This window comes from Camelina sativa, chromosome 12, assembly GCF_030686135.1.
Source record: "Camelina sativa cultivar CO46 ecotype springtype chromosome 12, ASM3068613v1".
Classification (NCBI taxonomy): Eukaryota; Viridiplantae; Streptophyta; class Magnoliopsida; order Brassicales; family Brassicaceae; genus Camelina; species Camelina sativa.
Genome location: NC_141891.1, coordinates 30059041 through 30072326, shown reverse-complemented (window position 1 = coordinate 30072326; position 13286 = coordinate 30059041). Strand labels below are relative to the sequence as shown.

Sequence of the window (13286 nt, the reverse complement as noted above, 5' to 3'; positions counted from 1 at the left end):
AGCACAAAATACGAAATAGTAAGTAAAAGAAAAAATATGAGATGATTCATTTTTGGATCTATTGGAGTAATAACATCATCAACATAAAGTATTTATAATTATCTTGTTTGAAAGAAGACGTTATTCTCCTTTGATTTTTACTCTATAATCTTTTTATGGCTGTATATAAGGACCCAGTTAAACCTTTAAGCTAATTCTGGACGTAAATATGAAATAATAAACCTTTTATGGTGTTTAGTTAAACCTTCTACATAATAACGATTTTTCTTAGAAAACAAAATTGACTGTAACCTCAGTCGAAGTTTTCAATAAACTAGTCAAAGATAGCTTTGAATCAGTCAAAGTATCCAAAAATAAACAGCCAAAGTAATTATTATTTGACTTTCTTAAAACTGAAGACTGGTTTCGTTTGATTACTTTGGATTAAAATTTGTATAATTTTGGTTCAATTTTTTTGGTTATTAAATTCAGTTTAAATATGGTTCAAATTACGTTCCTTGGTCTGATTTTGAGTTGCCTTTGATTGATTTTTTAAGAGTTGTTTAATTAATTGATTAATTTGATTTGATTGATTAATTTGATTTGATTAATTTTGGGTTTAATCATGGTTTAGTAAATTAGAATTCAAATTGGTTGATTAAGTTAGGATGTGATTCAGTTTAGTTAAACGATTTTAATTCTTAGTCAATTATTTAAATGGTTATTACAAAAAATAATTAGAAAAATAATGTTATGAAGGGGGGAAATCCGGCCCAAGCTAGGAAATATATTTGACAGCTAAAACTTTTAGAATTAATACTTAGTTTTATAAAAAGAATTTCACATACACTACAACACACCACGAATACGCTATTTTATACATAAGATAGCGTTTCCATAAAAGTTATCTTTGCCGCTGCTATACCTTCATCTAATATAATATTAATTTTCGTGTTTTCTTTAAATCAGTAAATGATAGCACTAATACATATGCTATAATATTATTTATGGTAGCATTTTGTATGTGTCATGTTATGGATTATTATTGCAATGCTTTTGTGCAATTATAAATTTGATGATAACTATCTTTCACCGCTATTTTATAGTTTATATTAGTATGAGTGTTGCACTATAATAATGTTAGTAGTATGTTTTTATAATTAATTTTATTATATAATATTATTACTAATTAATATTTATATCCTATAGAAAATTGTAGAAATAATTCATACATAATAATTAAAATATCTTGACATACACAAGTTCAAACTTAAATATCTTGACAAACACAAGTTCAAATTCTTAGATAAACTTAAAAACCATGACATTCATAATTAAGAGGGGGTTATTGGTTTTATAATTTTAATGGACTTGGAAATCCAGACAAAAATTATGTGTTATTCAATCATTGATTTTAAAATACTTATTAAAATGATGTGTTATTGGTTCTATGATTTACAAATACTTGTTAAAATCCCATGTTATTCATTTAATGATTTGTTTTTGGATTTCAAAATCCATATTATGTTTTAAATAGATTTGTATGGATTTGAAAGTGTAAAATAGAAGGATTCAAATCCAAGGATAAAACATGTTATTTCAAAATCCATATATTTTGATTTCTAGAATTTACAATTCCATATGGATTTAGAAATCACCCATGCAATAACACCCCCTAAGTCAATAGGGAGAGAAGGAGAGTAAAAAGTAGGAAAGTTTCAGATGACTTCAATTCTGGGAGCACATAACAACTCTGTTCTCCGGCCATGCAATAGAAGTACCAAGCACATCTTCCATTGTCTCGATTTCAGAAGTTGTCCTCCACACTGCTCCGTCATTGATCTTCACAACATCTACCCAAACTCGAACTGCATTTGGACCCAAGGGTGCGAAGTGGACAGTGTGGTATGGATCATTTGAAGCCCATCATCCTTCAGCAACAACATTCCGCTGCGGAGTAGAGAAATAACCAACCAATACAACTTAACATTTCAGAGTTTCAACATTGGAATATAGATAACCAAGGAATATCAAACAACAGTTCAATGACATATTGATAGAGTTCAAGGAAATTACCTTTGATTTTCGGAGAGGAGATTGTGGAGGTTGTTTAGTTTCCTTTACAGGAGCTTTTGGAGTTGGTTGAGATGTTTGAGTAGCAATTGGTCCAACTGTAGAAGTCTTTGGAGTTTATGGAGATTTCTCAAGAGAAGGCGATGGACCTGATGACGACTTATTCATGGAAGTACTCTTAGCAGGAGACTTTCGACCTTGTGGAAATTTATGAGTAGATGCTTTTGTGTGGGCTTCATTCACTACTCTGTTGGCAGGCCAAGCTATGAAAGTATGTAATGTCTGCTCCATGTTTGTCATGTCCGGTGTAGGCCTCCATGGAAATGCATGAGGTGATAGTACCACATCCACATAAATTTTCACAGCAACTGGTCCGAGGGAATACCATTAACCATACCTTGAGGGTCTCTCGACTGCCAAAGGCCTTCAGCAACATGATTTTCACCTGTAACCCAATCCATCAGAGTGCATCTGTTCTTCGAACTTACATATGGGCTCTGTGAAACACAATAACATTAAAAACCCAGTCTCAAAGGCAAAAAACCATTATCAATAAACTAATAACATTATCATTACCATCAAAATTTCAAAGATAATTCAAAATAACGAAATAGTTAAGAAACCATTACCTTTGGCACAGCCTCGTCGTCACTGACCTTTTCATCTCCAGCAACACAACTATCTGCCTCCCACGCGATAATATGACCAATAGCCTCCTCCATAGTTGTCATCTTTGTTGTAGGTCTCCAAAGAAATGCATTTGGGATGATGGCAGATTCCACCAACACTTTCACAGTGTTAGGTCCTTAATGGAATTTCATTCACATACTCCTCAGGATCAGAAAGAAGACGGCCCTCAGCGACAATTTCCTCAGTTCCAGTCCAATCAACCAATAGACACTTAGGTGGTACTGATTTGTTAACACACTACGAAATGGAAATAGTACTTAGTCATTTGATTGAGTATTTAAAGGGAACAAAGAAGAGATATTAGTGACTTACTCTTGGAGCTGAGGTTTCACCTTGCTCATCTTCTCTCTGTTACAAAATGGCAGTGTAGTGACCCTCACCATGGGGTAAAATTCAAAATGAAAACCCATGACCAAAGGATCTGGAAAGGACTTGGAAATGAGCCAAGGAAGGAGAGCAAAAGAATTCCCGAAGAAGTGTCCGAGGAAATGTTGATGGTTCGAGAGATGGCCGATGGTACCGAGGCGTACCACAAATTGCCGAAGCGTACCGCAAATTGCCGAGACATACCGCAAATTGCCGAGACATACCGCAAAGTGTCGAGGCATACCACAAATTGCCGAGATGTACCGTAAAGTGCCGAGGCGTACTGCAAATTGCCAAAACGTACCGCAAAGTGACGAGACTTACCGCAAAGTAGTCCGAGGCGTGTCGCAGAACCCGACCCAGACCGAGCCGTGACGCGTACCGTCGACAACCCACGGTAGTGCCGACCGAGCCGACAAGTTCCGGATTTTAAAGAACTTTTGTCTCCTCTATTTGGCCAATCACAATGCATGCAAGAAAGTGGGAGACAAGAATCTCTATCACTTTTTGTGTTTGGCCAATCGCATCTCAATAAGGAAAAGTGAGAATCATCATCATTTGTCTTTTTCTAAAAGCGACCAAAGATGATTCAAGCAAGAGGAAGAAGGGAGACAATGGAGATTCTTTAGTGTAAGTTTAGCTTGGCCACCAAGTTTTCACAAAGGAAGAGAGAGGAGTTCGACCAAGTGCCTTACATGCATTGGTAGCTCCAGCCGCCCAAACTCCCTATAAAAAGAGCTCTCTCTCCTTTCTCATTTTGCCAAACCAAAAGAAGAAGAGAAAAGAAAGAAAAGAGAGAAAGGGTGAGGAAGAGAGGAAGGAGAGAAGGGAAAGGAAGAGAGGAAGAAGGAAGTGAGTGCAAGACAAGACTATCGACCATCGCCAAGTGTTGCATCGAGAAGGAACTCGATCGCAACAAAGGAAGAGATCCGAAGTGCTGCCGCGAGAGGAACGCTATCAAAAGAAGCCAACCACACCTTACAAGAGATCGCCGGTTATCTGTGAGTTCAGGCACACTGCACCGAGCTAGATGGATTCCGATGACATCCATCTAGTAAATGGTTGCATGGAGTTTTAGTTGCATTTTTACTTGATTTATCTTTGTGATTTTTCTTGTTAAATGCATGTGATGTGAGGTTACACTCGTTGCTAGTTCGAAATGTTCTAGTAATGGAGTCGGTAACATGGTGGAGCGCTACTCTCGGTACTAGTTCGAAAGGATCTAGTATTGGAGATGGTAGCTAGTTGAGATACTTGTAAAATTATGAGCTTTAAAACCATAAAAACACAAGTATCTAATTGTTGAAGTCTTAATGCGTGTAGTCCGCGAGAAATTCCGGCTAGCTTAGTAAGACTTGGGTATGGCTGTCCTCAGACTATTTCCGTACAACATGCAGCCACGACATGTAACCCATGTTCGTGGGTTGTAGAGTCTGGGACGAAGAGCTTGGAGGTTACTTGGTTGGCTACCCTGGCCGATGCTGTCTACACGACGGTGTAGCTTAAGTGAAGTCCAGTTGCATGCCTTTGTGGCTGCAATGCGGTTGTTCAAGAGTTGTTGAGGAGAGGGAGCATACCGGGCCCATAAGAATTAAAACTTGTCTAAAACTCTTTAGTTTCTATTCAAGTTTGCATGTTGCATGTTGTTTGTAGTTGATTGACTTGCTTGCTTGACTAATTTGCTTAGCTCATTATCTTCCGCATGCTATCTCTGATTGTTGGTTGTTGATTGTTGCTTGCATGCATGGTTGCTTCATTGCTTGTTGCATGCATGCTTGCTTGATTGTTGTGTGGGGTTTGAGAATTGGGGATTTATTATGATTTTGCAGGAATCCTGAGCTCACTAAGTAATCTTTATGATTACTTATTGAACTGTGTTTGCCTTGTAGGAAACCCTAGAGGGAACTAGTGGGCGTGGTGAACGAGTAGGACCCCAGAGTAGTTTGTGTGTCTATTGTAAAATAAAGTATGTTGTTTTGTAATCGACCTTTGGCTCTAAGCCTTAAACTCGAACTCTTTAAACCTTTTAGTTTTGTTTTGTAATAAACTTTTTAAGTATTTAATATATTCGGATTTTCTTATTCGTACGAGCCATAACTAATATAGGACTTTGTCCGAGTCGGCTCAACGTCTGGAATGTCTCAAGGGTTGCAAAGCCTAAAAGATGTTCCATGCGGTTCGGAAACGTCACCGACGGACTGGCTAAGGGGCCTGATGTGTTCTTGAACCTCGGCCAGATCGTTGGTGAACATTCCCAAAGTAACGTCCCGGGGCGATCTGTGGCCGTCCGGCCATAGGGCGATTTGGGGGCATTACAGGCAGTGTAAATGTTAAAGAAATATTTTATCTTACTCAAATCAGAAGTAAGCATAATAAGATACTACTAATAAATGGTTACCGGGTTATTCATTCTCAGTATATCTTGCATTTGATTCATATATGCAGACTTGACTTGGTAACAAGCTAGCTTTGTCGTAGACATACCGCGACCCATGGCCCTTAACCAAGAGTTGATGTTGATGCGGAAGGAGCGCCACTATCAATATTTGCTGTTCTCCGAATAGCAATAATATAAATTCGTAAATGTAATCATAACCGACTTTATATAACTGAAAGAAATTGAAAGCAAACTTCTACACTTACTATTCTTTTCAGCAGCCTGGTTATTAACCGGAGTCCCATCTTTTTTTTTGTCCATGACTTGACCCACACTTTCAGCCTTGTCACTTGATTGGGTTTAGATGAACTCTATTTCTTTAGAAAAATAGAATCAACCATATACCATTTCATTTATAAATCTCAATAGAATAAAAAGAATTATACTTACCATTTTTTCAGTCAGTCGAACCATTCCTTTACGGCTAACAGTGTGAGGAATCTGTTTCTGCCATCTCTCCTTGTATGAATCACTCAGAGCCTTAAAAGCTGAGCTAGCTTTATGGTTGACAAATTTATGCCACTCTCCCGGGTGAATGTTCTTCGGTTTTAGATGCATCCTATCCTTCATGGTCTTGGCCTTCCTGATCTGTGTTACTAGACGTGATTTGGAAGCTCTCCAAAGACATCCCATTTTCCTGAACGCAGCAGTCTTTTGATACTCCTCATCTAATTTAAATCTTTCCTGCATTTAGTAACCATATAAAAAACCATTGTTAGAATCTTTAGATAAAAACTTAGAATATTTAGCAAACCCAAACAAATTTTGAAGAAACATTAACCTGAATAGATTTCCAGAGGACTGTTTTGATGTTTTCGCCAACCTTTCTCCAATCATCGATTATTATAGAAATGTGTTCCCTTACCAATGGACCCAGGTATGATGACAGCTTCACTGAACCTGGTCCACATGGTTCACCAAATTCAGTGAAATCAACTGGTTGTCGTCTAGCTGGATCCATGGCTATATGTTTCATCCTAGTAGGTCCACGCCTCCATGGAGAAGGATGAATGGATACATCACAGTTTGATTATAGGCATAACGAGGGATCCATAATTTCATCCCAAAAACGATAGTATCGCAATCATATGTTCCTGGATCCCAAATCCAAAATTGATCTCCCTTTCTCAGATTGGAGAAATCCAAACTAGAGTCACAATCTATGTGATGACGAAAGTGACACGTTTCCAAGATGAAATGACATACACTATTCGAAATGGAAAGAAGCCGACACCATAACCTTTGGACTCTGGCCATATTAGGTTTGGAATTATATACTTTCCCAGTGGAAGAGAAAGAGAAAGCTAAATGGAAAGATAATATCAAACTCATGGTTTGATTAGTGATTATGAATCCTCTGTTCCAAAAGCCATTAACTAAAAAAGCAGAAGATGTCTCGTATCTATCATTCACTCCAAGAATGGTGATGTATGTGTGGTTATGGTACACAACCTATACCAAAAAGATGATAAACTCAAGATCTGAGAAAGGATTGGCGCTGACGAAATGAGAAAGACGATGATTTGGGATTCTCTAAATGTCAATATTATTGACGTAATCTATGTAGAAAGGAAGAAAATTAAAAAATTAAGAAATTAAGAAAAGGAAACAATTGACCGATGCCAGAGAGGCTGGCGCCGGCCCGATACAGTGGAAGATTAGAGGTTTGGTTGAGCAATGCTTTGGGGGAATCGCATGTGTTCGAGAGAAAGAAGACATATTTTGGTTTAAAAAGACTTGTGTTTTTGGTCCTTCGCTAGAAATTTAAAAAATATCTATGCATAATTTATAATAATTTATAAATAATAAAATATTTATTATTTTATTGGTTGAATTTTTATAAATGATAAAATATTTATTATTTTTTAAGCTTCGTGCTTTTAGCCAAAAACTGATATATAATGAGACATAAAGAATATTATTTAGCTTTCTTAAACAATGTTTTGTTTGACTTATTTTGGATTACAATTAGTATAATTTTGGTTCAATGATTTGATTTATTCTATATCTATATTAACATTTTGATAGCAACTTTGTGAAAGAACCCTTCAAGTTGAGAACTATTTACAATCTTATGCCATTATCATTAATACTTTTTAATATTTTTACATAAAAAAACAATATAGGTTAAATAATCAAACATATATCCCCACTATAATCGCATATCAATTTTCCAGTTAATTATCTTACCTTATTCGAAATATAATCATCCGAAATTTCTTCCCCACTAAACTCGCATATTAATTTTCCAGTTAATTATCCAAAAAAATTCTTTCTGAATCCTAAACCAATAACATAAAATTTGAATTCATTAACAATCCAAGATTCTTTTGTTTTACTTGAATAACATAAAACTTTTAATGACTTTATAAAACTCTTAATCCAATAACACTAGATTTTTCAAGATTTTAGATAACTTTTTACAAATCCACAACCAATAACACCAAATTTTTAAAGAGTTTTACAAAGTCTTGATTGAATAACAACATATTTTATATAACTTTTAAAGTCATTAAAATTCTTTCTAAATCCTAAACCAATAACCCCCCTAATCAATCATATACAATCTTCATCATCGCATTTAAATTGGCAAACATGATAAATATTGAACGTAAAAAACTCAATCCTACCAAAACAAAAGTCATGACTATAAACAAAAGTCAAAAGTCAAAAGTAATGACTATAAACAAAAGTCAGCGAAGACAGTTTCCACTATCGGTTGCATTTGCCATGACTATAAACAAAAGTCAAGATCAATCGCTAGAGAATGTGGGACTTTATTTGCCAAAACCTGTGTTCTCGCATAGTCAGCTATATGTTGCCTTATCTAGGGTTACTTCTAAGAAAGGATTGAAGATTCTAATTGTCAACAAAGAAGGAAAGATAGAAAGACAGTGAAAGGACCGACCTTTTTTTTTTTTTATAATAAATAATAAATAATATATATATATATATATATATATATATATATATATATATATATATATATATATATATATATATAAATAAACTACAACTAGTGGTCCCATACCCACTAGCCACCTAACAATATTCAATTAACAGCGGAATAACCATACCAATAACCAATAATAAACCAATAATAATCCAATATTATAGCATAAGCAATATTCCAATACCAAACAACAAGAAACATGAAACCAGCAACCTAGCAATATTTCTAATGACTCAACTCTAGCAACCTAGCAATGCCAGACAACATCCAATCGAGTCCCTAGAACATCCTCCTCTTCATTGCCTTGATTCCACGATCACACTTTGCCTTTTCCTGCACCACAAACACAAATTGAGATGCATTAGTATTTGATAAACACTCAGTGAGGCAATCCTCCCATCTACTGGGCTATACACACAAGCAATAAGATCCCTACATGCCACAATCAACAATTAATAAAACAAACCAGGCAATACAAAGCATGCAACATCCGTCGTAGCTGAAAGAAGGGTGTCGATCGACACTGACAATCTGGTGTCGACCGACACCATACTGGTGTCGACCGACACCCTGCCCGACACTCCCGAAAACCCCAGTTTGTGTCGACCGACACCTCCACATGGCATCGATCGACACTCGCCAAAGTCTCGAGCCGTCCTCGCGTTGGTGTCGACCGACACCAATCCGAGCAGCAATTTCCTTCGATCAAAAATTCTGAATCTCGCCTCCAATCTTCTCCAATCCGCTCCATGCATTCCCAGAAGCCAAACCTAGCCAAAGCAGCGACAAAATACCATAAAGAACTCAAAGAAACAACAACATAAACACCAAATCACATAAAAAACTAGATATCTTAGCTTAGATAAGCCATGGTCATGCACTCACCTCTTTGCAGGAAGATTCAGACCAAAAGCAACGAATCCAACCTTCCTAGTAAGCTTCTAGATCCTTCCTAGCTTCCAATCTCTCAAGAACAGCCAAGAATCTCACCAAAAGTCACCAAAAAGCTCAAGAACACACTTTTTCCTCCTTTTCTCTCAAAAACAACAAAGCGGCGACAAAAGAATTTCCCAAAACCCTTCTGGTCGACAAAACACCTAAATATCTTGGTTTAGTGGTTTTCCCTAAACCAAACCGGTCCAAATCGATAATTAAATCGAACCGGTCGAACCAGAAACAATCAGTGTCGATCAACACCCTCACCAAAATACCAAAAAAATGGTTCGCGGGTGTTACAATTCTCCCCCACCAATCTAGATTCGTCCTCGAATCTCGAACGACCATCAGCCAAGGATTCCCGTGCAACCGTCTCCACGGCCCGTACTCCTCCGACCGATCTATAGAAGGTCACCTCTAGGTGATAGACTCACGCTCCAGGCGTCATTTGCTCTCGACTTTTGGACTTTCCTTTACTCATAGGCCTAAACCTTGAGTTTTTATTGGCTCCTCATCAGACCTAAGTCTGCATGCCATAATGTTGGCTCCTCATCGGGCCTAGACCCGCATGCTGATGTTCATATATTTTACCCTGTTTTCCCTTAGTAAATTCACATCTTTTGCATCTTTTGCTATCCATTTTGACCATTATTGCATAGCTTTAGGATCAATCATGCATTAGAGTATAGTTGCATTGCATTTGCATCTTTTCATGCATAATCAGGTGATTTTGGAGCTTAAGAAGCATGGAAGCAATGCTGAGGAGAAGTGAGGCAATCATGAAGGAAAAGCAAGAGAGTTAAGGCTGAAGAACCAAGGTCCAGAGTCCCACTCGACCAAACACTCGACCGTGTGCAGAGAGGGACTCGACCGAGTGGAAGCTGCACGAGAGAAGCCAACTCGACCGGTCACTCGACCGAGCACCGGGTCAAGTTGGCCGAGCCGCCTAGCTATTTTGTCTTTTAGCATTTTTAGGGCTTCCACTACTTTTTCTATTTAAAGACCTTGTACACAGCAGCCACCAAGAGTCCAGCTTTTTAGAATAGTCAGAAACTTAGTTTTTACCCTTTTGGGAATTATTCCTTTTGCACTTTTATTTTTCTTAGATCTTGTACTCTTTTAAGAGAGAAAACATAAGATTCTTGGATTTTGTTGGTTTCATAACTTTCAGGATATTAAGAATTCGTGTTTGATTCCTTCTTGAATATTGTAGATCTTTGCTTTATCTTTCATTTGATGTAAGTTTCAGTATTTTCTGGGTTTATGACATTGATTTTCATCATGTGTTCGTGTGAGTAGTAGCTTAGGATCTTGAGGATGGGTTAGGTTGGGCTGTGTTTGAGGTTTGTTTGTTTTGGTCAAGCTTGATTGTGGTAGAATCTCTTCTAGGCTAGATGTTCTTAATGCTGATCCTATAACTGAGAGGGTAGGGTTTGATTTCAAGCATCTTAGCATCACACCAATGTTTAAGAAGCATAGATAAGGCTAGATCTAGAGCTTACCATTAGGCTTGCTAAGAGATTAGAGGTCTTGTTTGGTATGAGACATATTGCTTAATGCCTGCTTGTGTAGATTCTTTACTTTGTGAGAACAAGTCTAGAGATGCATAGGTTTGATTGTTTTTTGCCATGAGAGTGGATTAAACTTGTCTTAGAAATATATGTCTAGAGATTAGCTCAAAGTTTGCTTGAGATTTGTTGACCAAGTTAGATGACCTCATCCATTAGTCCAGCCCATGAATCCCTCCTCAAGGCATTCCTTGTTTATTGACTTTTAAGTTTTAATCCTGCTGTCTTATCGTTGTTTGATTCGCTTGTGTATTGCTCTGTTTTTTTTGTATTGCTCTGTTTCACGGATTTACCCAGCTCGACCCTGCACTCGATCTACACTCGATCGAGTGCTTGCTCGAGTTCATCCCCAGAACTTTGGTTTATGATTTGTAGTTGTCCTGTCTTATCTCTTGTCCAATTCCAGTTGCATTTGTGTTACATTTACTTATTGTCCTGTTCATTACTTGTCTTGCATTAGTTCATTAGTATAGTTTCTATTTCTGTTCTAGCTTCATATTAGTGATAATCATTCTGTTACATTAACATTTAGCATCTAGTTCTAGTAGCTTTACTTTCTGCTCTTTTCATTTCATCAATAGGACTGTTAATGACAAACATCCTTTGCATATTTGGCTTAACTTAGGCTCATATACACATCTTGATTGTTCACAACTCTCAGATTGGATTGACACCTCTTATACTGCAACTGCATAAGGGGAATTGAAACACCTTACCACCCATCCATTCATATCTCACCATTGCATACATCCATTAATCCATATCTATCACACCCACCAAATAGCTCTTGTTTAAATTTGGCGTCGTTGCCCATTTGAGAGTGTTTTGTGACATTTAGGATCATCATTAGTCTAAGATTAAGTTCGTTTATCCACTTGTGAAGTTGCTGAACTCGAATCTTCTTTTGCTTGGCTGTCTTGAGTTTCAGGTACCCACTCGACCGCCCACTCGAGCACCACTCGACCGAGTAGTGATCGAGCACTTGATCAAGTCAGACATCGTATCTAAATAGACACCAGTTCCCAGTCAACTCGACCACTCACTCGAGCCTGCGCTCGACCGTGCACCTGTTCGAGTCAGTACCTCAGTTTGTTGATGCACACAAGGTCCAAGGGGAAAGACAATCTTCAAAGGCCTATTGACAACATCCACAGACTGCAAAAGGGTTTGAGACATAAGCAAAGAAGAGTAGTTCAAGAACAGCAAGGAGATCAAGTGGCAATGGAGCAACAAGATCCAGTTCCAAGACCAAGGAACATTGGTGCTGGAGATGCACCCAATACCCACAACCAGAGAGCTGGCATTGTGCCTCCCACAGTACCAAACAACAACTTTGAAATCAAGAGTGGACTGATTTCCATGATCCAAGCCAACAAATTCCATGGATTGCCAATGGAGGATCTCCTAGACCACCTTGATGAATTTGATAGAATCTGTGGTCTTACAAAGATTAATGGAGTGAGTGAAGATGGATTCAAGTTGAGGCTCTTCCCATTCTCACTTGGAGATAAGGCTCACCTTTGGGAGAAGACTCTTCCTACTGGAGCAATAACCACATGGGATGCTTGCAAGAAGGCTTTCTTGGCAAAATTCTTCTCAAATGCAAGGACTGCTAGATTGAGGAATGAAATTTCTGGGTTTGCTCAAAGAAACAATGAGAGCTTTTGTGAAGCTTGGGAGAGGTTCAAAGGATTTCAGACTATGTGTCCTCACCATGGCTTCAGCAATGAGTCACTCCTAAGCACCTTGTATAGAGGAGTGCTTCCCAAGATCAAGATGCTTCTTGACACAGCTTCAAATGGCAACTTCCTCAACAAGAATGTGGAAGAAGGATGGGAATTAGGTTAGAACCTTGCTCAGTCAGATGGCAATTACAATGAGGACTATGACAGAACCATAATGTCCACCTCCACTGACCAAGAGGACAAATACAAGAAGGATTTGAAGATGGTCAATGAGAAGCTTGATAAAATCCTCCTTAGCCAACAAAAGTCCATTCACTTCATTGGTGAGGAAGAGGTTCAAGTTCAAGAGGGGGAGAATGAGTTTGCTGAGCTCTGTTATATGCAAAACCAGGGTGGATTCAAAGGCTACAACCAAGGAGGGTTCAAGAACAACAACCTCTCCTATAGAAGCACCAATGTAGCTAATTCACAAGACCAAGTGTATCCACCTCAACAGCCTCAACAGCAACAAAACTATGTCCCCAAACAACAACATCAAGTGTTCCAGCCTCAGTTGTGTACCCCACCAGGGTTTCAGACTAACCAAGACCAAGAACAAG

At 37.9% G+C, this 13286-nt stretch overlaps 1 long non-coding RNA gene and 1 other non-coding gene across 2 annotated transcripts; both read right to left on the bottom strand.

Moving 5' to 3' along the window:
• Window positions 1-1661: 1661 nt before the first annotated feature.
• On the bottom strand, window positions 1662-5664 carry LOC147931098 (uncharacterized). Its single transcript, XR_015575396.1, has 4 exons — window positions 5613-5664; window positions 2682-2979; window positions 2056-2549; window positions 1662-1929 (listed from the first exon to the last, which is right to left on the bottom strand). It is a non-coding gene; the product is annotated as an uncharacterized LOC147931098 (long non-coding RNA).
• A 6952-nt stretch (window positions 5665-12616) lies between these two features.
• LOC147931097 (small nucleolar RNA R71) lies at window positions 12617-12723 on the bottom strand. The gene has a single exon (XR_015576837.1). It is a non-coding gene; the product is annotated as a small nucleolar RNA R71 (small nucleolar RNA).
• Between the last annotated feature and the right edge of the window lie 563 nt (window positions 12724-13286).